The sequence below is a fragment of the Schistocerca nitens genome, chromosome 1 (genome assembly GCF_023898315.1).
Source record: "Schistocerca nitens isolate TAMUIC-IGC-003100 chromosome 1, iqSchNite1.1, whole genome shotgun sequence".
In the NCBI taxonomy this organism is placed as follows: Eukaryota; Metazoa; Arthropoda; class Insecta; order Orthoptera; family Acrididae; genus Schistocerca; species Schistocerca nitens.
In genome coordinates this window covers 1,006,962,058-1,006,988,874 of record NC_064614.1, presented here as the reverse complement: position 1 = coordinate 1,006,988,874, position 26,817 = coordinate 1,006,962,058, and the positions used below count along the sequence as shown (strand labels likewise).

Below are 26,817 nucleotides of genomic sequence, written 5' to 3'. Positions count from 1 at the left end.
CCGTCTCAACATCCATCCAATCCTCAATATCCGCACCTGGACCTACCTACTGACTGGCGACGAGACTTTTCTCAAGGATATTACGGACTTTGGCCTGCACTTGTCTATATTCCTTCATTTTTCTGTCCCTCTAATTCATTTTTTTCCATTGACCGTGCATACAGTTCGTTGTGATTTTCGTGTGTATTCCTCAAACTTAGTGGTCTGCAAGAACTGTCGGTAACACAGATTGTTCAGTTTCAGCCACAGTAGATGCAGAATTTAGTGGAAATGATAACAAGACTGCTCAAGGCGCAAGTTAACTCGCCGCAGCACCCCACAGCCTGCAGCACCTATTTCCGTACCACCATTCCGTGCTTCTCAGTTAACAAACGAGGAATGGTTCGGATACCGAGCACGGTTCGACGCACACATAACGGCGCCTAACATTGAAGGTAGGGACGTGCAACCATATTTTTTTTGCAATAGTCAGTGTACAGGCAAACCTTTCCTCACTGCCTGGCCTGAAAGTTTTCCTCGTAAATAATTAATTTCTGCGCTCGACAAATACTTTGATGAACGGATTAATGTGGCAGTTACTTGTTACAAATTCTTTCGTTTGCGAAGACAACCGAGTCAGCCTCATAAGGAGTGGATAGCGGGGGTTACACATCATTGGAAATTTAAGTGTGAGAGTGGACGTTATTGCAGTGATGCTATGGTCAGGGACGCCATTGCTCAAAATGTGTCAGATCTCCGCAAAGGCGAACAGATCCTTAAGAATCCGGGACCTAGTTTGCAACAGGTTTTGGAAGTAGTGGTCGTCAGAATTTCTATGACTTTGCAGCGCTTGACTTTGATTCCGCTCCTACGTATTTGTGCCATACAGAGTCTGTCAGGACAGCGACGCAGATAGATTCGATGCCGTAAGCAGCAGATTAGCCGTGTTACATCTTGCCCTCGTTGTTTCATGGCGCACAAACAGCAGGCGTACCCCTGTCGTCGCGCTAAGTGTTATCAGAGTACACTGTGTGATCAAAACTATCCGGACACCTTGCTGAAAGTAACTTACAAGTTCGTGGCGCCCTTCATCGGTAATGCTGGAATTCAATATGCTGTTGGCCCACCCTTAGCCTTGATGACAGCTTCCACTCTCGCAGGCATACGTTCAATCAGGTGCTGGAAGGTTTCTTGGTTAGTGGCAGCCCATTCTTCACGGAGAGCTGCACTGAGGAGAGGTATCGATGTCGATCGGTGAGGACTGGAAAGAATTCGGCGTTCCAAAACAACCCAAAGGTGTTCGTTAGGATTCAGGTGAGGACTCTGTGCAGGCCAGTCCATTACAGGAATGTTATTGTCCTGTAACCACTCCGCCACAGGCCGTGCATTATGAACAAGTGCTCGCTCGTGTTGAAAGATGCAGTCGCCATCACCCAATTTCTCTTCAACAGTGGGAAGCAAGAAGATGCTAAAATAATCAATGTAGGCCCATGCTGTGATAGTGCATGCAGAACAACAAGGGGTGCTAGCCTCCTCCATGGAAAACACGACCGTACCATAACACCACCACCTCCGAATTTTATTGTTGGCCCTACACTCTCTGGCAGAAGACGTTCACGGGGCATTCGCCATACCCACACCATGCCATCGGATCGCCACATTGTGTACCGTGATTCGTCACTCCACACAATGTTTTTCCACTGTTCAATGGTCCAATGTTTACGCTCCTTACACCAAGCGAGGCGTCGTTTAGCATTTACCGGCATGATGTGTTGCTTATGAGCAGCCACTCGACCTTGAAATCGAAGTTTTCTCACCTCCCGTCTAACTGTTGAAGTACTTGCAGTGGATCCTGACGCAGTTTGGAATGCCTGTGTGATGGTCTGGATAGATGTCTGCCTATCACACATTACGACAGTCTTCAACTGTCGGCGGTCTCTGTCAGTGAACAGACGAGGTCGGCCTGTATGATTCTGTGCTGTACGTGCCCCTTCACGTTTCCACTTCACTATCACATGGGAAACAGTGGACCTGGGAATGTTTAGAAGTGTGGAAATCTTGCGTACGGACGTATGACACAAGTGACCTGACCACGTTCGAAGTCCTTGAGTTCCGTGGAGCGCCCCATTCTGCTCTCTCACGATGTCTAATAACTACTGAGGTCACTGATATGGAGTACACGGCAGTAGGTGGCAGCACAATGCACCTAATATGAAAGACGTGTGTTTTTTGGGGCGTCCGGATACTTTTGATCAAATAGTGTAGCAAGCACGGTGTCGTTCAAGGCGGCTGTTTGCAAAAACGCAAATCCATCATGCACTTTGTGTGTTGTACAGAGTCTCAGTCAAGGAATGTCAATGCAATTTTTTCAGTGCCAAGCAGTGACTCCGTCGTAACACAGCGCAAATCAAGTGCAGCAGCGAAGATGTCACACGATTCTTCAATTCAGGCGCAGGCAATCAAAATTTCACTGTGCAGACTGCCAATCGCAAAATTAGCAAGCAGTTAGACAATGGTGTGTCAAAGGCTTTGTTGAAAAGAATTACTTACGAACTGTTAGGCAAGCCTAACCTACATGTCACAGGCAACTCTTTCTGGATATGGTGGAAATGACACTCTGGTGTTAGGTATTTACAGCCTACATGCCACTTTTGTAACGTTACCAAGACAGTTTCACTCACAGTTTTGTGCTCAAGTGACAGCACATGGATTCTTTTGACTTGTTTGGTTTGCTCATTCAAGATAATGTTCTCCTTGTGAATTATTTTGTGCCTACAGACAGGATAGCTAAACTGTGTGACGAATTTTTTCGGGATGGCCTAGGCAAAGTTGGTAATTTTGAGGCTCACATTACCATGAAGGACAATGTGCAAACACAGATTTGTCGAGTACGACCCATCCCTTACGCTATCAGAGACCAAGTGGCACAAGAACACTTATCTTGGCTGAACAATGGTGTTACTTCCCCTGTAGCAGCCTGTCAGTGGGAATCACCGTCAGTGATAAAAAAACAAACCTTCACGCAGGTTACGCTGATACGCAGATTTCAAGGCAACAGTAAATCCACAGGCTGTGATAGACGTTTCTCCTTTTTCACGGCCTGAGGAACTCTTGGACAAACTTAGTGCAGATCGCTTCTTTTCCAAGACTGATCATCACGATGCTTATTTGCAGCTTCCCTTGGATGGACAGCTGCAACAGCTTTTTGTGGTCAACAGTCACGTGGAGTTATTTAAGTTTTTAAGGTTGCCGTTAGGCAGTGAATCCGCACCTGCAATTTTTCAACTCTATTTCTAACAGTTGACTGCAATTATTCCTTCCTCCAGACTGAGATTGAATATTTAAGACATGTAATCAGCAGTCAAGGTATCCACCCTTCGCAGTCACACTTAAGCGCCATAAGGGACCTCCAAACTCCTAGGAATACCAGTGATAGCCAAACTGTGGTGGGTTCATTCCGAACACTTGACAGATAACAAATCCATTGCTTTGTCTTCGCGAAAGAAATGCCTCATTTTACTGGACTAGAGCGTCGTCATGTAGCATTTCAGAAACTGAAAGATGCTTTACTGAGCGATCGTTATTTGGTGCATTTTAATCTTACTCAGCTGGTCATGTTAGCAGTTGTCACATTCTTTTGTGGGATTGCCGCACACAGTCTTCAAAATTATAGTGGAAACTGAAAACGTACAGCGAGGTACAAAGGTGCAGTTCGTTGATATAGAGTGGGATCAACTATGTAGCAAGCTGAAAGACATCGTGGGTTGCATGACAAATGAGAACAACCCATTTCCTTGAGACATCAATGTATCGATCGTCGACATGTTTTCGGCGTGATACAATGAAGTAAACATCTAAAGAACCGACGCTATGTATTTGTTTAATACGTTCATGTATATGTTTAATACGTTCAAGCGATACGAACCTGCGTGATCACTACAGTGCAATAAAGATTGCCTTGGAGAGACTCAGTCTATGGTAAAGGATGTTAAACCACTCTTCGATAATTCTGTCAATTATATAGACTAAGTGGAGCACGAAGTTCATGATGAGGATGAGGAGTGAAATATGTGTGTGGGTGTGTGTATGTGTGCTATACCTTTGACCTCTAGTATTACTCCTGTAGACAGAACTTCCATACAAAAGGAGTTTACAGAACACATTCCTAAGTCTATTTGTGCTCCAGCCGGATTGCGAGAAACACATGCTGAATTTCAAACATGTAAAAAACAGGTATTTGGGAAGTACTGCGGGGTGATGATTCGGGCTGATGTAGAAAAAAGTTAATGACAATGTTTCGTTAACGACAATGATTTACTTCCCACAGTTCCCAAAATACCATATTTATATTAACGATGTACGGAAGTTGCATTAAAAATAAACACAATAATAAATAACATTTTTCTTTTACAAGTTGTAATAAGTTTCATTCCATCATACACATATATCGTGAGATTTAACAGTTCAGATGTTGGGGAGCGAGCTTCAGTAGTTCACACATTTGCAATGTCAGAGAGACTTTACAGTTCAGTTGTTGCAAATTCAGGTGGACCTAGCAAATTAGAAACCTTCTCAGTCAAATACTGTTCAGATGATGAAACACATGAGAGATAGCAACCATTACAGATTCCTGAACGTTCATATTAGCTGCACACCTTTCTGTAATTAATACAGCTTTGCATATAGTATCCACGAAAAATCTTTTTTTTGAAATTTATTCCCAATTTGACTTCTTTGGCTTCATCCAGTACAGGTGATAAAATTCTGGGCAAGTCTCTGATGTGATTGTGGAAGGGAGTACGATCATGGGCTGCCTGTTCCCATGGACCAATACGTGTAGCACGATAGGCAAAATCCTAAGCAATTAATGTGTAAACTGTCTCACATTCTTCGTCTGCGAACTATACTTTCTGCTATTTCTCAGTAGAAAAAGCAAAATGTGAATTCATCCGATACAGGTGGCAAAATTTTCCAAAATTCGATATATGTATGGAAGCGAGTACAATCATGAGCTGCCTGTTAATATGTAAACTGTCTCATATTCTCCTTCTTGTGCAAAATGCACTTTCTGTTTCTTCTTATTAGACAAAGTGAAATGTATGTTCATGTTAGGCTTCTTACATTATACTTCAAATCAAAGATAACACTCCTTCTGTGGTAGATAGTTGATCCTGTATATACCCATCTGATGTACTTTTTTTACCATATGATACGATGAATTGTAGTTATGTATTATGGAAATTATATGTGTTGAACAGATGAACCACAGAAGATGTTTGTGGCAGGGAAGGGTGGGGAGCTAACTTTCACAATCGTAATCCTACCGCTGGTCGCATAATCCTGCACCACGTCCGTAGATAGTGTTACACTATACCATCTGTCTAATGCGCTGTACCACCTTTGGGTACAGCGCTATAATTTACCGTCTGACTAATGCGCTGTACCATCCGTCTGAAACCATGTTTGGTTGCAGTGCTGTACTCTACTGCCCAGATACTGCACTGTACTACTTGGCGTTCGCGTTCGAGTCCAGCACTGTACTTTACTGTCCGGCTATTGTGCTGTACTGCTCTTACACAAGGGTGACGCCTGCAAGGGGCAGCCGCCATCCCACCTGCCAAACCCTTTCTGTGGTTCACCAGTTAAATACACGTAACAAGCTAGTTTCCGGTGTTAAAAATTTGCTTTCAATATGCTAACAAAATATCTGTTAATTTTATGTAATTAAAACTTAGAAATCATTGAATATCAAGATTTGCCTCATGTGACTGAAAAGCTCTGTTATTGGCTGAAGCTGCGGTGACGTCACAGACTAGGAGTAAAACGAAGCTATACGTGTGTTATAGGCTGTGTTAGGCGAAGTTAAGAGGTATTTATGTTCTTTTTCTGCAAACACTTTGGCTATTTGATGATGGAAAACCCAATTACAGCTTTTAAGTAACGATAGAAAGGAATTTTGTGAACGCTGATAGTGGAAACCGTGCGAAAGCTGATGTGCTTGTGCTCCATCCATTTAGAACCGCGATATGTGTACCGACCGATATTTTTGTCCCTGTTCTCTGTAGCATCATTAAACTTGCTCAAACGTAAGGAATTGTAGAACTTTTGCAAATGGGTCCGTATGTTATAACTAGATTGTTAACTATCACTCGGGAACTAGCACAATAAAATTATTCTTCGCAAATCTTTATCTTGATTTCTTTATTGAACACTCAGTAGGCGTCGGTGACACAACAGATTGCGCATCTGGCTCTGGATAAAGTGCTCACGTATTCAGATCCAGTAAGGGTCATATATTTTTAAAAGTTTTACAAGAATTATGAAAGTAGCATAAACAAGAACTGATTGTAGCAGTTTTTTCGATGATGGGATGTAATGTATATTTAGCTTCACATTCACCATAGTCTGAGAAAAGGACCGCAGAGGATAAATGTATTTTATTTACGAACAAATAATTCAGTCTTTTGGAAAAAATTGCTAGTAATGAAGATATCACCATACGCTAATAGTACAGCGAGGTGCAGGACGATAATGTCTTCTACACAGAGAGATATAAGGCGTTTAGAAAATCCAGGTAACACAATCGTAAAGCCTGTGATGTTTGTGAGTGTAAACTGACGTCAGTGTCTGAAGCAGACTTACTTCATCTTTATGCAAGATGGTGAAACTTCTAAAGTTTAAACAATAAGGACTCTAGCTCGACAGTACGAAGATAAAAAGACATATGTTTCTAATCAAGGAAAAAATGTACGGTCACATTAACTAAAAAATATTTTTTTGAACGCGATGTGTGTGAACAGCGATTGCAAATTGAAAGGGTCCTGTAGCCACCTTTCATTGCCAACTCTCGTAGTGGTCAAGTCGGCAAAGAGGTTTCCGCTACTTGTGAGAAATCCACTTGCGTTAGGTTGGTGGCGGAAATGGCATCCTGGGGTTTTCCGGTGCACGCGGAGCGTGGAAGAGGCTGGAGAAGCTGGAGGCAGTCGGCCGCCGGTACGGGAAGCGTACACAGCTGTGCTCCAGTCGAAGAAGGGTGAGTTGGACTGACCGCGTGGCGCGTTGTCACATAGAGAGGAGAGCTTTTAGCTTTTGGTCTCGAATTTCGTCTTATAAAGATTTACTTGCTGGGTTGCAGCAGGGAATGCAAGGCTTTTGTAGACTTTCAGTTTGATTCCCAATGCAGTCTTGACTTTGATCCGTGAGAGGAACGCAGCACAAAGGAGTTGCATATGTTGAAGTGCCCTCGGTTCAGTGTGAATGTTTATATGCGTACAACTGTGTGTGTATGCTTCTAATCTTTTCCGGATCTTGGTAATTTTTGTGTATTTGTGAATTTTCTTTGTCTCACGTGATTAAAATTTGGCCACGGTCCATAGAAATTGTCTCCGCGGACCGAGTGGGCACGCGAGTCTGTTATGAAACGTATAGTATTTCACAAGCAATTGTACATAGTTAGCATGCAACAGCAGTCTATAGATGCACTACATCAATGTTTTAAGGAATAAATAATTTTGCCTTCAATCTTATCTTGTGTACCGATGTTACGTCGCCGTTACCTTCGCCATTTACCTTGTAGTTTTCCTTGTTGGCCCACCTATAGCGTTTCCATGTGCACAGGTGTAGTGATTAGTGTCCCTTTTTTTATCTGAAACAAATGCTCTGGAACAGATCGTGTTTTCACGAATCTTGCTGCAGGCTGCACTTACGCATGGTGTTCACGCCCTCTTTACTTTACTCAATATTTGATTCACGGGAAGAATGCTTGGATCATATTAATAACTACATCCCATTCTTTATCAATGACTTTACAATGAATGTTCTTTTGTGAGTTTTTCTTATTAATAAATTAAGTAATTTTCCGACTCAGTGCTACCTCTTCTTGGTCGGGTGGCTAGAGTTGGTGGCGACCCTATCTTTTATACTGATTTCAGTGTCAAATAGCATTTTCTTATTCAATGTGCGCGTGGCTCTTTTAGCTATCAGGATACATTCAAAGGGCGCTTCATGCTTCTTGCACATAGCGTCCTTTTATTCACGCTACTTACAAAATGTAAGCGCAGGTACTCAATAATATTGTGTTTCTGATCGGTTTGGTGAAATTTTGTAATTTTGATTTGGTTTTTATATGAGAGGACTGTCGAGTCGTTTTACACATAAATTAAATTATTCTTTCGGGTTAGTTTCTAACTAGCGACTAGGGACATCACTTATAAAATTCGATGGCGTACCGCTCTAACAACTGAGCTACCAAATAATATACGTGAAATAGAGCAAAACAACAATTTCCACGAAGAATTTAATTTCGTTGAATGACGCTATCTTTCCTCGTAACAGTGGAAAGCATATTTCGGAGGTAAATTAATGTTAACGTCACATTACAAAACATTTTTAGTAAAGTTAAGGGACTCGTGCGTCGACGTGGTGGCAATTTTTCAGTACAATGGAACCACAATTTACGCATCTTCTCACTCTTTGGAACACTCAAAAACAAATTTTCAGGAGTTTTTATACATTTATTTGTACAGTATTGTACTGCACACCATTTGTAACCCATTTTCCGAAACGTAAATTCCAAAACAAGACATCAATGTTAATAAGCATTACGAAAATAGGATCAGCGAGCTAGCCAATAACGTCAAAGGCAGCACGTGACTCGAATGGAGAATTTTTGAGGGCTTTCAAATTATTTGAAATTCATTTCCGTTTTGATAAAAGAATATTGATATTCAAGATGAAAAAAACATGTTAGGAGCGTAAAATGACTAATTAACCATTTAAGACAGTTTTCAAAAAACAGCCAAATATCCTATTGCGGTTATGTATGACTGTGATTCACCATATCACATGATATAATGCTGGTTCTCTAAATTTCCTCAGTAGCGAGTCACGAAAACAACGCCTCCTCTCCTCTAGAGACTCCCACCCGAGTTCCTGAAGCATTTCCGTAACACTCGCGTGACGATCAAACCTACCAGTAACAAATCTAGCAGCCCGCCTCTGAATTGCGTCTATGTCCCCCCTCAATCCGACGACCTCATAGGGATCCCAAACGCTCGAGCAGTACTCAAGAATAGGTCGTACCAGCGTTCTACAAGCGGTCTCCTTTACAGATGAACCACATCTTCCCAAAATTCTACCAATGAACCGAAGACGACCATCCGCCTCCCCCACAACTGCCATTACATGCTTGTCCCACTTCATATCGCTCTGCAATGTTAACGCGCAAATATTTAATCGACGTGACTATGTCAAGCGCTACACTAGTAATGGAGTTTTCAAACATTACAGGATTCTTTTTCCTATTCATCTGCATTAATTTACATTTATCTATATTTAGATAGAAAATAACTGCGGACCCACCACACTTCCCTGGGGCACTCCAGATGATACCCTCACCTCCGATGAACATTCACCATCGCGGACAACGTACTGGGTTCTATTACTTAAGAAGTCTTCGAGTCACTCACATACTTGGGAACCAATCCCATATGCTTGTACCTTAGTTAGGAGTCTGCAGTGGGGCACCGAGTCAAACGCTTACTGGAAGTCAAGGAATATGGCATCCGTCTGATACCCTTCATCCATGGTTCGCAAGATATTACGTGAAAAAAAGGCGAGTTGCGTTTCGCAGGAGCGATGCTTTCTAAAGCCGTGCTGACGCATGGACAGAAACTTCTCTGTCTCAAGGAAATTCATTATATTCGAACTGAGAATATGTTCGAGAATCCTGCAACAAACCGATGTTGCAATTTTTCATGTTGAAATGCTTTGTTGTCTGGTGTCTGGCACTGGTGTCTGGCAGTGGTGTCTGCTTTTCGTGATGGAATGTCATGGATAAGAAGGTAACAAACCATTAATCTCATAAGGCGTCGCTGATCACATACGGTTACGATCGCTGACGATCATATGACATGGGATGACATGAACATATCACAATATCAGAACTGTAACGGGGGACGTGAATTTCATAAGTAGTTGACCTTATACTCTTCTCGAAGCCTATAATGGTTTGAGTCAGACAGAATTGATGTTGAATTTGAAGTCCAAAGTAGTAGTTTTACTCTCTTATAGCTTGCGGCCGTTGTGTTTGGAGTTCTGTAATGATATCGCCACCCCCAACATTGAGTAACGATACTTTAGTAAGGTCCTTGCGTGAGATGCGACTCATTCACTGAATGATATTCTCGTTGCTGAAGCACTTGTATATTTTCACTGTCCTTGGGTGGTTCTTCACACTTTAATCCACTAACACAATCAGCGCTTAAGAACTGAACATTGCAGTTACTTGTACAGAATTCTGATCCTGCCCTATTCTATACTAAAGCAAACACACGCACACACGTGATCGTAATGACATGTTCTGTAAAGGAAGACGCTATACGATCAGTTTTAGAGTGCATGACAAACAGGTATCAAACGAATTCATAGACATCATGTTAGGACCATAACATTTGTGTGTAGTCTAGACGAAAGTGTAGCGGTGTGACACGAAATTCAGTTTTTTCAATAGAATTTTCTTCGATTTAAGCACAAAGTTGGGTGACCTGGCTTGGATGTGCGCTGAATGAGCGAAGGAGGTTTGTGTTGCGCTGTGTTCTTGCTTCCTGCTTCGATTGGTCAATTTGCAATCGTAGCAAATGTGAGGTAGCATTACTTGTGTGCAGCTGTTGGCTGTGTCGATTTTAAATCTGCTGTCCCTCTCTGTCCGGAGATGTCACTTACTGACGGTGGGCTGGCTACCAGCTGCTCAACTCTTACGTCTTAGGCGACACACCGACCCCTTCTGTTGACGGCTCTACCCAACCTTCTGACAGCGTTATCGGTGCACAGTCGCGGCTTTTCGACTGAGGAATGGGGGCTCTCTCTGAACAAGTATTTGTTTGAATAAAGATTCAAGTGTTCCTACTAAAGGGTGTAGAGTTTGGATCTTAACTTAGGGGAGTAAGTTGAGGGGCGTCGTGTCCGGAAAGTCTGACTTCTGGTGTTTGTTTAGATAGAGACGCATGTGGAGAGACCCAAATTTAGAGTTAGCAGAAGCAGTGACCATACACCTTTGAGGGAATGTTAGCTAGGAAAACATGTCAAGCACGTATCTAGACAGTCCTGGACCTCCACAAATGCGGGGTGGTGGACAACCATGACTCATCAGTAACATCATCGGTGACACACTCTGTTCGTGAGCTGTCCTTACGTACCTGCTACAGTCGTACTCGGGACTTATTGTTATTGATGAGACCACACGAAAGGTATCTGTATCTGTAGCTGTACCTGTACCTGTACAAATGCCTTCTCTTTTGCACCATTAATGGTTCATTCGCCAATCGTGTGAATCATTACCGCTAGCACGAATCAAGTACTTACTACAGAAAGAAACTATGAGTGCTATAGTCGTGTATAGTACTCTATAAAACTGTCACAGGCACTATGAAATTTAGATAATGTATAAAATTTTAAAATAGTGTGTAATGAGGTTTACATTGTCACGTGGGTCTTTGTACACAGATTCAAAAAGAAACTCACTTGTCCGTCTGAGTATTCTTAACAGTTTGAACTCTCGACCAGTCGACCAACTGCGTATTTAAGTATTTATGACAAAACATCAGAAATTATCGCAGTTACAAAGCCATGTAATGGAATCACTTACTCATCATGCTGAGACAGGATTTTGACTTGAGAACGCAGACGTACAGGCACACAATGTCGATAGTCACTTATTACACGACACGTTACTTTCAACTAATTAGTATAGAATAATAATCTTTTCCTACTCAGGTGCAGTTACGGACACTCGGAACAGTGTCAAAAATGTGTTAGTGTTTCGAAACAACTAAATTAACCCGGAAATAAACATTTTCAGCGGGATCTTCATATACGAGGGTGGTTTCGTAAGTCTGATAATAAAGCAAGAAAAAATGTTTGTTCCGTAAACGGCTCTCTCGACATAGTCTCCTTTAAGGGATATACTCTTGGTACAGCGATCCTCCAGTTTTTTCATCCCACTATAAAATTAGATTCTGTCAAACTCTGCAAAATACTCGTTGACAGCAATTATCACTTCCTCATTGGACAAAAATTTCTTCCCAGCAAGAGAAAGTTTCAAATTCGGGAAGAGGAACAAGTCAGTTTGGTAATCCTTGTGCGCAGGGTGGCCAGGGAACCTGTTCAGAGCCCAGTTGGTGCACTTTCACCATTGTTATCGCTGATGTGTGGGACGGTGCATTGTCCTGGTGATAGAGCACTGTTTTGTGTGCCAATCTTGTTCTTTTTTAAGTCAACGCAAGTTTCAACTATAATATGGTCGCCTTGGGCATTCAAAAAACAGTAGCAATCATCTAACAGCTGACAAAATGGTCTTTGCCTTCTTCAGTGCACTTTCGCCAGCCTTTGTCCATTGTTTTGACTGACGTTTTGATTCTGGTCTGTAATGATGGACCCACGTTTCATCAATAATCACAAATAGACGCAAAAAGTCTTGCAGACTGCGAATAAAAGTCGCCAGACATTGTGTTGAAATGTGCCGGATGCGCTTTTGGTCGACTGTGAGCCATCGCGGCACTAACCTCCCACACAGTTTCGATATAGTTATTTCTTTGTGCAGGATATTATGCACTCGCTCAGTTGAGATGCCTACAGTCTCAGCAAATCTCACGACTTTACATTCGGCGGTCTTGCATTACCATATAATGAATTTTGTCAATCGTTTCATTTGTGATGAACTCAATTGGACAGCCGCAGCACACTTCGAGTTCGGTGCCATGTTTACATTAATTGATTCAAAAGCAAATGGTCTTCAGTGATGGTGCAGAGTCCGTGTAAACTTTATCCAGTTCTGTTTTGATTTGTGCTATAGTCCAGTCCTTCAAATGAAAACGTTTAATAACAGCACAAAACTCAGTTTTCTCAATTTTTTTCAATCTCTTTCGACACACTTACCAATTCAGACTGCTGTCAACAATGTACTGTACGCTGTACATTGTTAATATTCTTTATACGATCCTTGGAATAATCAAGCTTACCAACCAAGAAGACGCAAGAAAAATGTTCCATTCTTTCACGGAAATTTACCAGACTTATCAAATCACACTCAGTTCTCCAAATGAATGAAAGCATACTAAAGCTAACAGAGAAAACAACTTTATTAGGTGTCTGTCCTCTAGTCCCTTAGTAAGTTTATTATTAAAATAGTTACTAATCTGAAGGGCTAAGAAACTACATGTATTATGTTACAACGTTTGCGATGTATAGAGTCATCACATAACAGACTAGTACAGGGATTCCTTTTGGTGTAGCGATTCCACGTACTTTACAGGTCATTGAAGATCTACCTTTGCAAAGATTGCTCCAGAATAATGTAGTTACTCACTGATTCGTCGAGCAAATGACACATTCATATAGCTTCCAGCTACTTTAACGTCGAGCCTTGCTGCTGCTAGCAACGCAGCTCCTTCTACCTGTAACAACTGGGCAAATGACTGCCCAGCGTCATTTCGTGTGGTTCTTTTTACTTGAATTTAATTATAAATAGATAGATTAATCACATCACGATATGACTGGCGTGATATCGTCTCATTAAATTTCGAAGACGCCTTTTACGCTGCTGTCATTGCCAGAAATTATTATTGTGACTTTCAGTGGAATAAAAAGAAAGGCACAGGGGGAGACATTTATCAGGTACTACATAATGCAGTTGCTACATTACATCCCACCTTTATCTAATTACAGATGATAATAGCTTACATCAATATTTAACTGATGTTGAATAATTTTGAAAATGAAGCACATACTTAAAAACCTTTTGAATATTTTCTGCAGTTCCATTGAAATGGATTATCTGGACTTTTCAACGACACTACACAAATTATTTTTCTCATTTCCTTAAGAAACATTATATGAATAACTTTTCTTGAAAACATCAGTTTGTTCTTCAGTGCCTTGTTTGCTTAACATAACAGAAAGAAATTATACCAAAACTGTAAACAAAATTATTTGCACTCTTCTGCAATAGGTTGTTGTTTTGAAATTACATATGAATAAACATCAAATAATGAAATGAACAACTCGTGGACCATATTGACTACTCTTGAAACATGTCATATACACATTAATAAAACCCATTGAATCAAATGACAATGCACAATGCTTTTTTGCCACTTTTGAAAAATTACAAACAAAAATTGAGAATTTGATTTTTAAACAAAATAATAACCTTAACTCTTCAGTAGTATGTATAATGTAAAGAAAATAATTGTTTTTATACGTTTTCCTAAAACCAAAGTTAAGGAACAGTTGTGAAACCTTTAGGTCACATTAAGACATTGGGAAGCAACGGGAAAAAAATCTGTATGTGGACCTTAATACCTCATATTTAAAAAGGAACACATCTTGAATCACATCTTTTCATCAGCAGAAGTTACTGACTTATACCAACATTTTAAATAAAGCCCTCTGAAGTTGTCTACAAACAGTTAGTGGCAGAGAATTAGTATCATAGTTCATAAGCTCCTCTATTTGTTACTCTTTTATAATTCCATATCTCAATAGGTGTTCACTTATACACTGTTACAACAGAGTATATTTCATACTCCTTGTTTAAACTTCAAACGTTTTGTGTTTACTAATATTTACACTTCTTTAGCGACAATCAGACTTTATTAAAATTACATCCCAGGACCTTATAATTATCAATGAGTCTTTTCACTCTGATGGTTCTTGACCTAACAAACCATATTACCACCCAAGGAAGTAACGTTACCTCTCCACAGTTCATGACTAACTTAAATATCTTACCAACCAAGGGATGAATTTTTAAATCTCTACAGTCATTCACAGTTATGTCTTATCTCTTAAGGCAGGAATTTTTCCATCTTCACACTCCATATTCCAGGGACTAATACTAGTGAAAAATTAAGCATTGTTTACCTATGAATTTTACGACCTAAAATCATAACCACTTTTCCCACATACTTTGTTTTACATTGACTGTCATTATACGCGTATTTACTTAGATCATTGATACAGTTAGCAAACCAACATTCATCCTACTCCATATTCGAATTTTCCTTCCAGCTTTTATCATCCATCTCGTGAATGTTTTAGCACATGGCCAATAAATGAATGCAACAGTTCTGGCACAGTTGTGTGACCTTCTCAAAGATTAAAATAACCTCCTCTGACTGTGATATTCTTATTTATGTGTCCTCATTTTACCCTCTTAGTACCATACATTTATTTTCAGTCTGCATAGTATTTTAGTTGTTATGAAAATCATCATTTCAGCTTCACTTGTGGTTTATCACATTGTTATGTTGGTCATTATGTTCAGATCTTTATAACTCAACCTTTCTTAAGTGAACTTAACTCTCTTGCTCTGCTGTCTGTTACAATACATTTACTTAAAATCAAAGCATTTTATCTCTCCATGTGAAATCACTCTGTTATTTTCCTCATCAATTACAAATTTTGTCTCACATCAATCTTATGTCCCTATAAAATTTATCTTCATAACCGATTCAGAAAAAAATTCTTACTTATTTGGTTGCCTATACAGAGTTTGGTAGTTGGAAAACAGTAGGACTATTAAGTGGGATTATATGTAGAAGAGTGGGAGATGAATGGTCATTTAGAGAGAAATAAACCTACGAACAGTTGGAGGCATACGGTCGTCGTACTGTCTATCAGTCATGCATCGACTGGTTCCATATGCACCTTCCTCCTATGAACAGCATTACAGGATTGTCACTACAAAAAGCAACAACTCTATTTGTACGGGACAAATAGAAGAAACGGGGATGAATTATCATGTATGGAGAAATAAACCATTCAATAGTTGAGGATGTATGGCAGCCGTAACATGTATCACTCACAGGTCAACTGATCCTCTATGTACTTCTTACAACTCAGAACGTATTTCTTTACCACCGAAATGTTCCTAACGTTGCTAGTGTCAAACGTCTTTTCTGATAAGCATTTTGTCGGGGACAGGATTCCACCATGAAAGCACCATGATATACTATGAGAAAATTAATAGACAAAACTTCTACTGCATCTACACTGTCCTTAATTTCTTCAGTGATGCCTTCCTCGTTCAGGTTCGCTTGGTATATCTACTTTGCTCTTACTCCTCTGAATATTAAAGATGCTTATCAGGAGTGGTATGTTGTCACCCTGGAACCGTGCAGTAAAGTAAATATGTGAATTCTCCCGTCCAAATTTAAACTGATTTTTATGCTGAACCATTTTTTTCCTTTCCTTACATACAGAAATAAAATGAAATGAAATGATTGTATGGCATTGACAACTGGGAGACTCCATTTGGGGAAGTTCAGCCATCGAGTTGCAAATCTTTTCAGTGGACACCACACTGGGCGACTTGAGTGTCGATGATGCTGAAATGATAATAATGACAACACAACACCCAATCCCTGCACAGAGAAAATCTTTGATCCATCCGGAAATTAAACCCAGGTGTGCTGCCTGGCAGTCAGATGCAGTGACCATTTGACGAAGGGGGCGGACCTTTCATACACAACTTCATCTTTTTGCCTTCAAAATACAAAGAGCATTTCAATTAATTCAAGAAATATACGCCTACTAGCAGTTTCACACTTACTCTTAATTGGTCTAAAATGTTTCACAGTTGCTCCTAAAATTTTAAACTTTAGCTGGCACAACTATACAATTTTTATTATCTTTGGACAAAGCTGACACCTCTGAACCGCTGTTCACTAAAACACCAGGGTGACACCTCATAGTTGGGTAGTAATGACAGGGTTTATATAGTTTATAACATTTCTGTTACTATCCTCTCGTTCCAAAATGTAGTTATCAATTTTTAAGCAGACTATGAAAAGATGGAATAAGTGGCTTTTGGAGATGTATTAACAGTTGTCGTTCCCCCAACGGATCACTCGCCTGACAAGTGTTTCATCATTTAGTAATGAATTAATTCAACAAAATAGGGACAGCAGAGAAGCTATAGACCAATGATAGTCAGTTGATTTTGGGAATGAAGTTATATATTCAGAAATTAACACACAAATACACGGTAACCGTGTCACAACGTCTTCCTCAATGTAGCACCCATAAATATTAGCCTATTGCCGAGAAATTGACGTGCTGTAGGACAAGTTAGAACTAAAAAATAGTTCCATAAACAGTAATACTAACAAAATGAAATCCAGTCCACAGAGAGAGTGTGGAAAGTAAGCCATGATAATGAAGGAAGCCAGCTGTGAGTAACTACTACTTGTGGATTTGCAATGCCTGGTTCTCTTGATGCAGACGTCACGGCAGCACACTGGAACCACCGTAGTTGTGGCACAGTTCATAACACAAATTACGATGAACAGATTGTGAGTGGCTAAACACAACGTTGCTTCCAAAGTGATGGAAGGCAACTCTTCCAACAAAATGGCGGTAACTGCCATATTCGTGCAGCCATTGTGACTGGAGATGGAAACTAAATGTTAGTGCAGCCTCGTCCCAACGGCGGTATGGTCTCTTTGCTTCTCAGGTTGGGATACCTCCTTGCACTCCAGTTCTCTAGGTGAGAGGAACTGGTATGCGTCCACCACTGCGTAATTTCAAATTAAATTTGAAATAATAGCCAAAGAACTTTACTATACTTCACCAACTTGGCTGGTTTCTATATTAATTAAAGTAGAAATGTAAAAACTATCACACGCCCTCCAACCGAGGGTCATCTATGTCGACAAGACGTCAGCGGTTTGTCCTGGCCTATAATAATTAAATTAATAGTATGTGGAGTGTAGTATTTTAATAGTATAGGAGGACATAGTGGCATTATTTAAACACATGCTTACTTCAACATACTTGTTATTTCATGACAAATATTTTGAACAAGTGAACGGCGTCGCCATGGGAAGCCCTCTGCCTCCTGTGGTGGCCAAATGACTTTGAAGAGAAAGCACTACAGTCAGCCACCCTCAAACATTCTTGTTTTCTGTGGTATGTGGATGATACATTTGTGGCGTAGGCACGTGGACTTTATACTCTACCTACGTTCCTTCAGCATTTAAATTCGCTCCATCCGAATATAAACTTCACAATGGAAGTGGGAATAGAAGGTAGTTGACATTTTGGTACGAAGGAAAGCAGATGGAGCCTTGGCACACAGCGTCTACCACAAGTCAACGCATACACAATTATAACTGCAGGCCACAAGCTGCCTTCACCTTGCACGGTGCGGTAGTGCATTACGTAGGTTAGCTCATAGAGCGCGTGTGGTGTCCGATCCTGAAAGTTTGTCCAGTGAAATACAACTTTTGAAGACAGTGTTCCGACAAAACGGTTATTCTGAGAGACAGATACGTAATGAGTAATGCGTACTTTTGTGCCATGTCGTCAAGGATCGGAAGAGTCCTCGGAAGTTACGACATTGTGTGTTTTTCGACCATCTGCAAAGCTGAGGAACCTGTTGGGATCGGTTAAGAATGATCTTGGGCTAAGGAAACGTAGTGTGTACAAGATTCCTTGTCAGTGTGGGGTGGGCCAGACATATCGCACAGTAGAAGAACGCTGCGATCAACATCAGCGCCATAAACGCCTACGCCAACCGGAGCAGTCGGCAACTGCAGAACACTATCTGAATACAGGACATGGAATAATTTATGAAAAGACGGAAGTTTTATCCCCGGCATAATCTTTCTGGGACTGCGTCATTACGGAAGCAATATATATCCGTGCAGCAGATAATCTCATCAACAGTGGCGCCCGCGCATTCTTCGCGCACTTGTTCTATATGCAGAGGCTTTGACGTGCGGATACCGTCTGTCGTACCTAGCCATCAGCAAATTTCAACCACCTAAAGGTGTAGGACAGTTGCTCTGAGGAAATATTGTGGAATTTGCACAATGTCGTCCGGCGAAAAACCCGTGACGACTATTTACAATCAGCTGAGATGTGTGAGTTTAGTAACAAATTCTTGGAATCAGGAACCCGAATCTGTCATCAAGAGTAAAGAATTAACTATATTTCTCCCTCCTCCTCTGGGAGAGGGGGGTCAGGGGAGGGGAGGGGAGGGGGCAGAATTGGTCTGTGGACAGTGACAGTGCCGGCCGGAGTGACCGAGCGGTTCTAGGCGCTACAGTCTGGAACCGCGCGACCGCTACGGTCGCAGGTTCGAATCCTGCCTCGGGCATGGATGTGTGTGATGTCCTTAGGTTAGTTAGGTTTAAGTAGTTCTAAGTTCTAGGGGACTGATGACCTCAGCAGTTAAGTCCCATAGTGCTCAGAGCCATTTGAACCATTTTTTTGACAGTGACAGTGGTCCCGCCATGTGCAATATCTGTACTCATACGAATCACTTCATTACAGAAAGGTCCTTAATTATTTATGTCCTATTTAAGTCCGAACAGGTCCTTCATTCCTTGCTATTGGCGGACAACGATGAAACTTAGCCAGCGATGAAACTCAGCCAACCTATCATAAAGCGATGGATTGCACATATTTTGTTCCTGATGCCACAAGTGTTGTGTGTTCAAATCACAAAGATTAACATCATCAGTTACTCTTACAGAAACACATTTATCCATATTAACATCACCCTCTTCAAAAATAAAAACCCTAATATTCTCACTAACTTCATGTTAACGAATTACAATGTCATTAACACCACTCACCTTTTTACGCTCACATTGCAATTGTTCTTTGGTGTCAGGAGACCTCGTTGCTGGAGTTTCTTAAACCGGCTGAGGCTTCCCTTGAATTTACGTCAAGTACTCCTGCTGTTGTTGGGTCCTTACATAATTCGGAAAGGTCATAAATACTATCCAAAATCTGGTTTCCCATCATATTAAGTACCTTATTTATTTCTATGCCATTGCTAAGTTTCAATTCCTGATCAGAAATGTTTCCCTTCATGCACTTTGAGTGGAATAGACTGAGCGACTGGATTGCCACCCCCCTCCCCTTCCGTCGCCTCTAACAGCTAATGACTCAGCTGCACTATATTGAGCAACTGCAACGCCACCCCCAGTTCCCACCTCCGGATCAAATAACACTTGAGCTTCATTCACAGTCTGTGTACAACTTTGTGGGACCTCAGATATCTGTCTTGCCTCTAGTCGATCCTATATTGAGACATTCCTTGGTTTAACTCAGCTAGTATGCAGTCAACTAGCTGCAAAACGCATGGGCCCAGGTTTGCTGACACCAGTGCTCAGTGTGTGGCATATGACACATTTGCGTGAGTTACACCATAACACCTGGCATCAGCAACACATGAAGATGGTCAGCATTCTTGCTGAGGTAGCCAGCTCTGCAACGGATGACTGTATCCCGACGGCCATTGATGTATACGGTGGAAACGTGTTGAGTGTGGTGGTGGAAGATGGCTTCCACGAACAGGATGTGATCTGCTGCACACTGTGTAAAGTCCACCTGCTGCTGCAGTGAATCTGGAAGGTCTACTGTCTTGTGTCGCTAAGATAGCAGCGCACCTCTTATGTCAATGCGCCAGTTCTAGTCATCTTCTCGGCAACACCAAAAAACCCATTGGCGAGAAATCCTCTTGCTGGCAACTGTGCATTGCCATTGCGGTGGCAGGTTTTACTGAGTGAGTCTGATCATACTACAATAATTCAACAGCTCTGTGTCTATAACACTATGCAACAAAATATTTTTTTCCCTAATTCTGGGTTGAAAATACTTTCTTTATAGTAATTCATATGCGCCGAATATAGAACTACACTCAGATTTTCTCTTGTAGCTCAGGGAAAAAAGTTATGTACTTGTAAAGGTTATCTAGGATAAAGCTATTAAGTACGTTGAATTGCTAATGTGAGAAATTTTAAGGAAATTAATATGCGTACTTTGTGATGAAAACACTAAATATTATCATTAAGAAGTGAATTATAAATGTTTATTTGCCTCTGACATGAGTCAGGGACCCTTAGCTACACTAAGAGTGACAATGGCTTGGTTTAAAAGGGTGCAGAGTTTCTTGCTTTCCGCCAGTGAACATCTTCTGTTGCTCTCTGCAAAAAACAACTGTAATCCCACATCATGTCCAGATTGTTGAAGCGGCCTTGATGTCTTGCTTCCATGGTGGACATCTCCTAGTGGAATCTTCCACTGTGCTCATCACTCACGGGTCTCATATTTGACGGAAAGAAGGTGAGATGCGGATGCAAGAAATGTATCTTTAGTGACATTCGGCAACCGAAGTCCTGGAAGGCTGTTAGTAAGTTGTCCACAATTTCTGCATAGCTGTCTGTTCTGTGGTTCCAAATAAAGTTGTGCACTACAAGCACAAATGCGTCCCAAGCTGCTAGTTGTCGTTCCTTGAGTTCCAATCTGAGTTGTGGATCTCGAATCAACTTTCGTATTTCTGGTCCAACGAAGACTCCTGCCTTCAATTTTGCGTCAGTTTTCATCTTTCCAAACTTGCCTTTTAGGTATTGAAAACGACGATTTGTTTTATCCATCGCTACAACAAACTGTTTGGTAAGACCAGTTTGATATGGAGTGGAGGTACGTTAATCTTATTACGATCCACAAGAGGTACATGTTGAACGTTATGCTGTCCGGCTACAGGCAAATTTCTGGGTGGCCAATTTTACATTATGAAGTGATTCTTGTCATCGCGACTATTCCACAAGCAAAGAAAGCACATGCGCGTTGTATACCCAGTCCGCATTCCTAACAGAAGGGCTATAACCTTCAAATCACCGAAGATATTCCACTTGTGCTCAGAGTACTAGATTAGCATCAAGAGGGTGTTCATTGTTTCGTAGATTTCCTTCATTCACATGGAATGAGCAATAGGAATTGATAGTTTCTGGTTGCCATTGTGCAGTAATGCAGCTTTGAGATTTCTTGAGCTAGAGTCAATAAAATGTCTTCACTCTTCTGCTACGTATTTGTTATCTAATTCCTTTATGAGTCCTGCCTGTCACGTCATGACAAAAGCAAACACCGCATTCAACGGCATAGTATGCTGCGAATTTCACGTGGCGATCTCGAAAATGCGTAACTGTAGTACCTCTCTCGAGAAAGTTCCACTCCTTCAGTCTGGAACACACCAATGCAGATATTTCTTTCGATAGGGACAAAGTCCGCAGCTCGTGGTCGTGCGGTAGCGTTCTCGCTTCCCACGCCCGGGTTCCCGGGTTCGATTCCCGGCGGGGTCAGGGATTTTCTCTGCCTCGTGATGACTGGGTGTTGTGTGATGTCCTTAGGTTAGTTAGGTTTAAGTAGTTCTAAGTTCTAGGGGACTGATGACCGTAGATGTTAAGTCCCATAGTGCTCAGAGCCATTTGAACCATTTGATAGGGACAAATCGCAAACCATGTAGTACAATTCGGCTTGGCTGATTAAATGTGGTTTTCTAATATCATTGTCTGGATCATTCGTGTATTCCATGCCCCTAGCGTCACTCTCAGTAGCTTCAGTATCACTTTATTCGTTGTTCATTGCATCGGATGAAGGAGGAATTGGTACTGTGTAATCTGTACCATGTGCCACAGGCCTTAGAGCAGACTGAAAATCCGGATACATGATTTACGACTTGTTCTACTTGTTGTGTGACAACGGCCTTGCCACAGTGGTAACACCGGTTCCCCTCAGATCACCGAAGTTAAGCATTGTCGGGCTGGGCTAGCGCTTGGATGGGTGACCATCCGGTCTGCCGAGGGCTGTTGGCAAGCGGGGTGCACTCAGCTCTTGTAAGGCACACCGAGGAGCTACTTGATTGAGAAGTAGCGGATCCGGTCTCGGAAACACATACGGCCGGGATAGCCATGTGGTGACCACATGCCCCTCCATATCCACATCCAGTGACATCTATGGGCTGAGATGACACAGCGGAGTTTAGTTTTTAGTTTTCTTCTTTTTGTACCCGGATATGTTGGTCAAGCAGATGTAGTAATACGAGTGGTGATCTTTTCTGCTCCAGCCAAACCTTGGGAACCGGCCGCTGTGACCGAGCGGTTCTAGGCGCTACGGTCGCAGTTCGAATCCTGCCTCGGGCATGGATGTGTGTGATGTCCTTAGGTTAGTTAGATTTAAGTAGTTCTAAGTTCTAGGGGACTGATGACCTCAGTTGTTAACTCCCATAGTGCTCAGAGCCAATTTTTTTAACCAAACCTTGGAAACAACAAAAGGCATTCGATTTCGCTTACCGTTTAATCACTGGCTTCGGCTGGAGTAACAGGCGATGCAACAGAGATGAGGAGCCTAGGATTTTGTTTGATTTCCGAGTTCACATCCGAAGTAATGTTTCGAAGCTATACGTAGCTTTCTGGTCATGTTATTGCTCTGGTCGGATGTCGTATACTTGCCACAAATTTAGTAAAAGCAGTCCGAACAATTCACATAGCTGCGCCCACTCATCTTCCGTTTACTGAATTGAATCACCATATACAGAATTACCGAATCGTCTTATACGAAATCACTTAAATGCATGCTTCTGAAACTGTTGATAAATGAATCACAGAACCACACTACCATGAACTATTCTCTAGTCATCTCCGAATTAGACTGATGGACGAACAACAGAAAATGCATTGGAACTAATTTTATAAAACTTGTTGAAATCTGCTTGCATGCTGTAGGTAGGAGATAAGTTAGAACTTGTCGCGGATTAGTTAAAACTTGTTCAGGTCTGCCTGTTTCTTTTAGTACTGCACACTTATCTTTCCACAGACACATAAAGCAGAGTAACCTTGAGAAAACACACACAATCGTACATCAAACATGGCTCGTTGATGCAGCTACATATTAACCCATGTACAGGTTTTCAATATTGTATAACTTTAAATCCAGACATCTTACGACATTTCTGTTTGCAAAATCGGAATCAACGCACTCTATTACATAACACTCGCGTTATTTTCGACCAGTAGCAAATTCATTGTTGTGTAGTGTAATGGAAATGACAATACCCTGCACTCACCAACCATCAGCGGCCGCTGCAATACTACTCCACATATTGTCATAGATTTGCCTTTAAAATGGTAGCGGCACTACACTACACAGCCACAGCATCTTCAGCGATACTTCTAAATTCGTTGTTCTATTAAGCAACATAGTGGAGCAAGCCCACATCATCAGAGACGACATAAAAGCACCTCCGGTTCGATGCCATGAAGGCAACGTTGTTCCACAGACTCGCCAAGACAACAGTACAACAGCTGCTACAAGTAATTTGCCAGGAAAGACTGGGCAACAGGACGCCATCTCAGTTTTGGAGGCATAACTATAAATCAATCAACTCGATTCTCACGCCACATCAAGCTGCAGACACTATAGCTGATCAGACTACCGCTTCAGATGCAGTTGGCAACGATCTCGCATGAAATTGACGAGATAGGACACAAATTAATCCTGGCTTATAGAGTTTTTGCTATGTTACGAAAATGACTATTCACAGATGTGACAGACAACGACGACCACTACCAGTACGTCCCTGGTGCGACACTCTGCCCACAACCACGAGCAGCTGATGTGAACCAAGCGAAAACATACACTCACAAGAATGATGTCACAAGCCCCGACCACGAGTGCAGTGACCTATGGCCAGCCACCACAGCCATGCCCACCGTTCATTCCTCACACAGGTGGGCCTACGTGACAATGACTTTGTTGTTTCCGCGTTCGCTTTGGTGCCAGGGCGTGCAGTTGCTCCATGGTGTGCAACCATCCAATGCAAGACACTATCTACAGTAGATACTCTGGATTGCTGCACTCGCTTAAGTCAGTTAACAACTAAAATGCAAGGGCCAAAATAGTTTTGCTGCATTCCTGAGTGACAATAGTAGACTGTACATGTTAGACAACTCAAAAAATAAATACTTCTTGATTGACATTGGCTCGGAACTTAGCACCAGTACCAGAGAAAAATGGAGTTTATGAAGCTTGTTGTCCAACTACATGCCGCAGATGAGTCTCATACCAAACTTTTCGGAACTGTTGTGGGCACCATGGACCTCTGTCTGCATGAGAAAGTTCTATGATAGTTCCTGATCACAGATGTTGGGAAATCAATTTTGGGCATTGATTTTCTCCGTTTAATTCATCTCTCCCCGTATTTAACACAAGGCGAGAGGGCAGTAGAGTGTCTGTACCCAGTACCAATGGCAGTCACCACCACGTCTACAGATAGTTCCAGAGGAGACTATTCCTCAATCTCTAAGCATGACACCCATCTCCAACCTCTTAATAACCACCAGGCTTCAGAATTGGAAATAGAAAAGGTAGTGACAAGTTTTGAAGAAGTTAAAAAGGAGAACCTCAGGCTACACAATTAGAATCTCGAATTGCACACAAAAATTCTTTCGCTGGGAAATGAACTGGATGCCGTGATTGCTTACCTTCAACATTTAACACCGGAACAACATCACAATCTCTTAAATATCCTATGTGACCAACACATTCTCTGCCTCGTGATGACTGGGTGTTGTGTGCTGTCCTTAGGTTAGTTAGGTTTAAGTAGTTCTAAGTTCTAGGGAACTGATGACCATAGATGTTGCGTCCCATAGTGCTCAGAGCCATTTGAACCATTTTGTGACCAAGACAGCACCCACCTTGATACTAGTGGATAAACGCACATACGGTTGGGACATACCACAGCACACGACTCATCAAAAATACAGCTTGTCTAACATTGCGCATGCGTCTACCACCGTGTTACCCAGACAACTAGTGTGATATTTAAACAGAGAGGCTTTAGACACAACACTGTTTACAAAATTAATACTACACCAGGTCCAGCAGCCCATCACAAAGTGCACAGACCGGCACCATACAGGCCATGAGTAGTTAAAACTGCAATCAACAAATTACCAAAAGTTAGCCTAGTCAGGCAGTCAGATAGCCCATGGGCTTAACCCATACACATAGTTCAAAAAAAAAAAAAAAAAAAAAAAAAAAAAAAAACCAGATTATATGGTGATTATCGGGCTCTCAATACTCGCACAGTACTTGATACTTACCTGATTCCGAACATCCAAGACTTTACTCACACCTTGGCAAGTGTTTTTCTACTTCAGTGCTCTAGACTTACAAAAGCTTAGCTACAGATTCCCATGGCTACTGAGGACATTTCTAAAACAGTGATAATAACACCATTTCCCTTCATTGATAACATCCTCTTCAGATTTACGTTCTGTTATGCATATCTGGGCTATATTTTAATATTTTCGGCATCTCCATAAGATAATAAGAAATAGCTTTCATTCATTTTTGAGTCTCTTCAACATTACAGTGTAGCGATAAATGAGAACAAATTCCAAGATACAGTTTGAAACGAGACTCGTCCGACCAGGCAACATGTTTCCCGTCATCGACAGCCCAATGTCGGTGTTCACGGGTCCAGGCGAGGCGTAAATTTTGTGTTATGCAGTCATCAAGGGTACACGAGTGGGTCTCCGGCTCCGAAAGCCCATATCGATGATGTTTCGTTGAATGGTTCGCACGCTGACACTTTTAGATGACCCAGCACTGAAATCTGCAGTTGTTTGCGGAAGGGTTTGCACTTATGTCACGTTGAACGGTTCTCTTCAGTCGTCGTTGGTCCCTTTCTTGCAGGATCTTTCTCCGGCCACAGCGATGTCAGAGGTTTGATGTTTTGCCTCATTTATGATATTCGTGGTACACTCGTGAAATGTTCGTACGGGGAAGTTTCCACTTCATCGCTACCTCGGAGATGCTGTGTCCCATCGTTCGTGCGCCGACTATAACACCACGTTCAAACTTACTTAAATCTCGATAACCTACGATTGTAGCAGCAGTAACCGACCTAACAACTGCGCCAGAAACTTATTGTCTTATATAGACGTTGCCGACCGCAGCGCTCTATTCTGCCTGTTTAAATATCTC

At 41.7% G+C, this 26,817-nt stretch overlaps 1 pseudogene; it reads left to right on the top strand.

The window, feature by feature from the left end:
* Window positions 1–22,525: 22,525 nt before the first annotated feature.
* Window positions 22,526–22,643, top strand: LOC126205832 (5S ribosomal RNA; annotated as a pseudogene).
* Window positions 22,644–26,817: the final 4,174 nt, after the last annotated feature.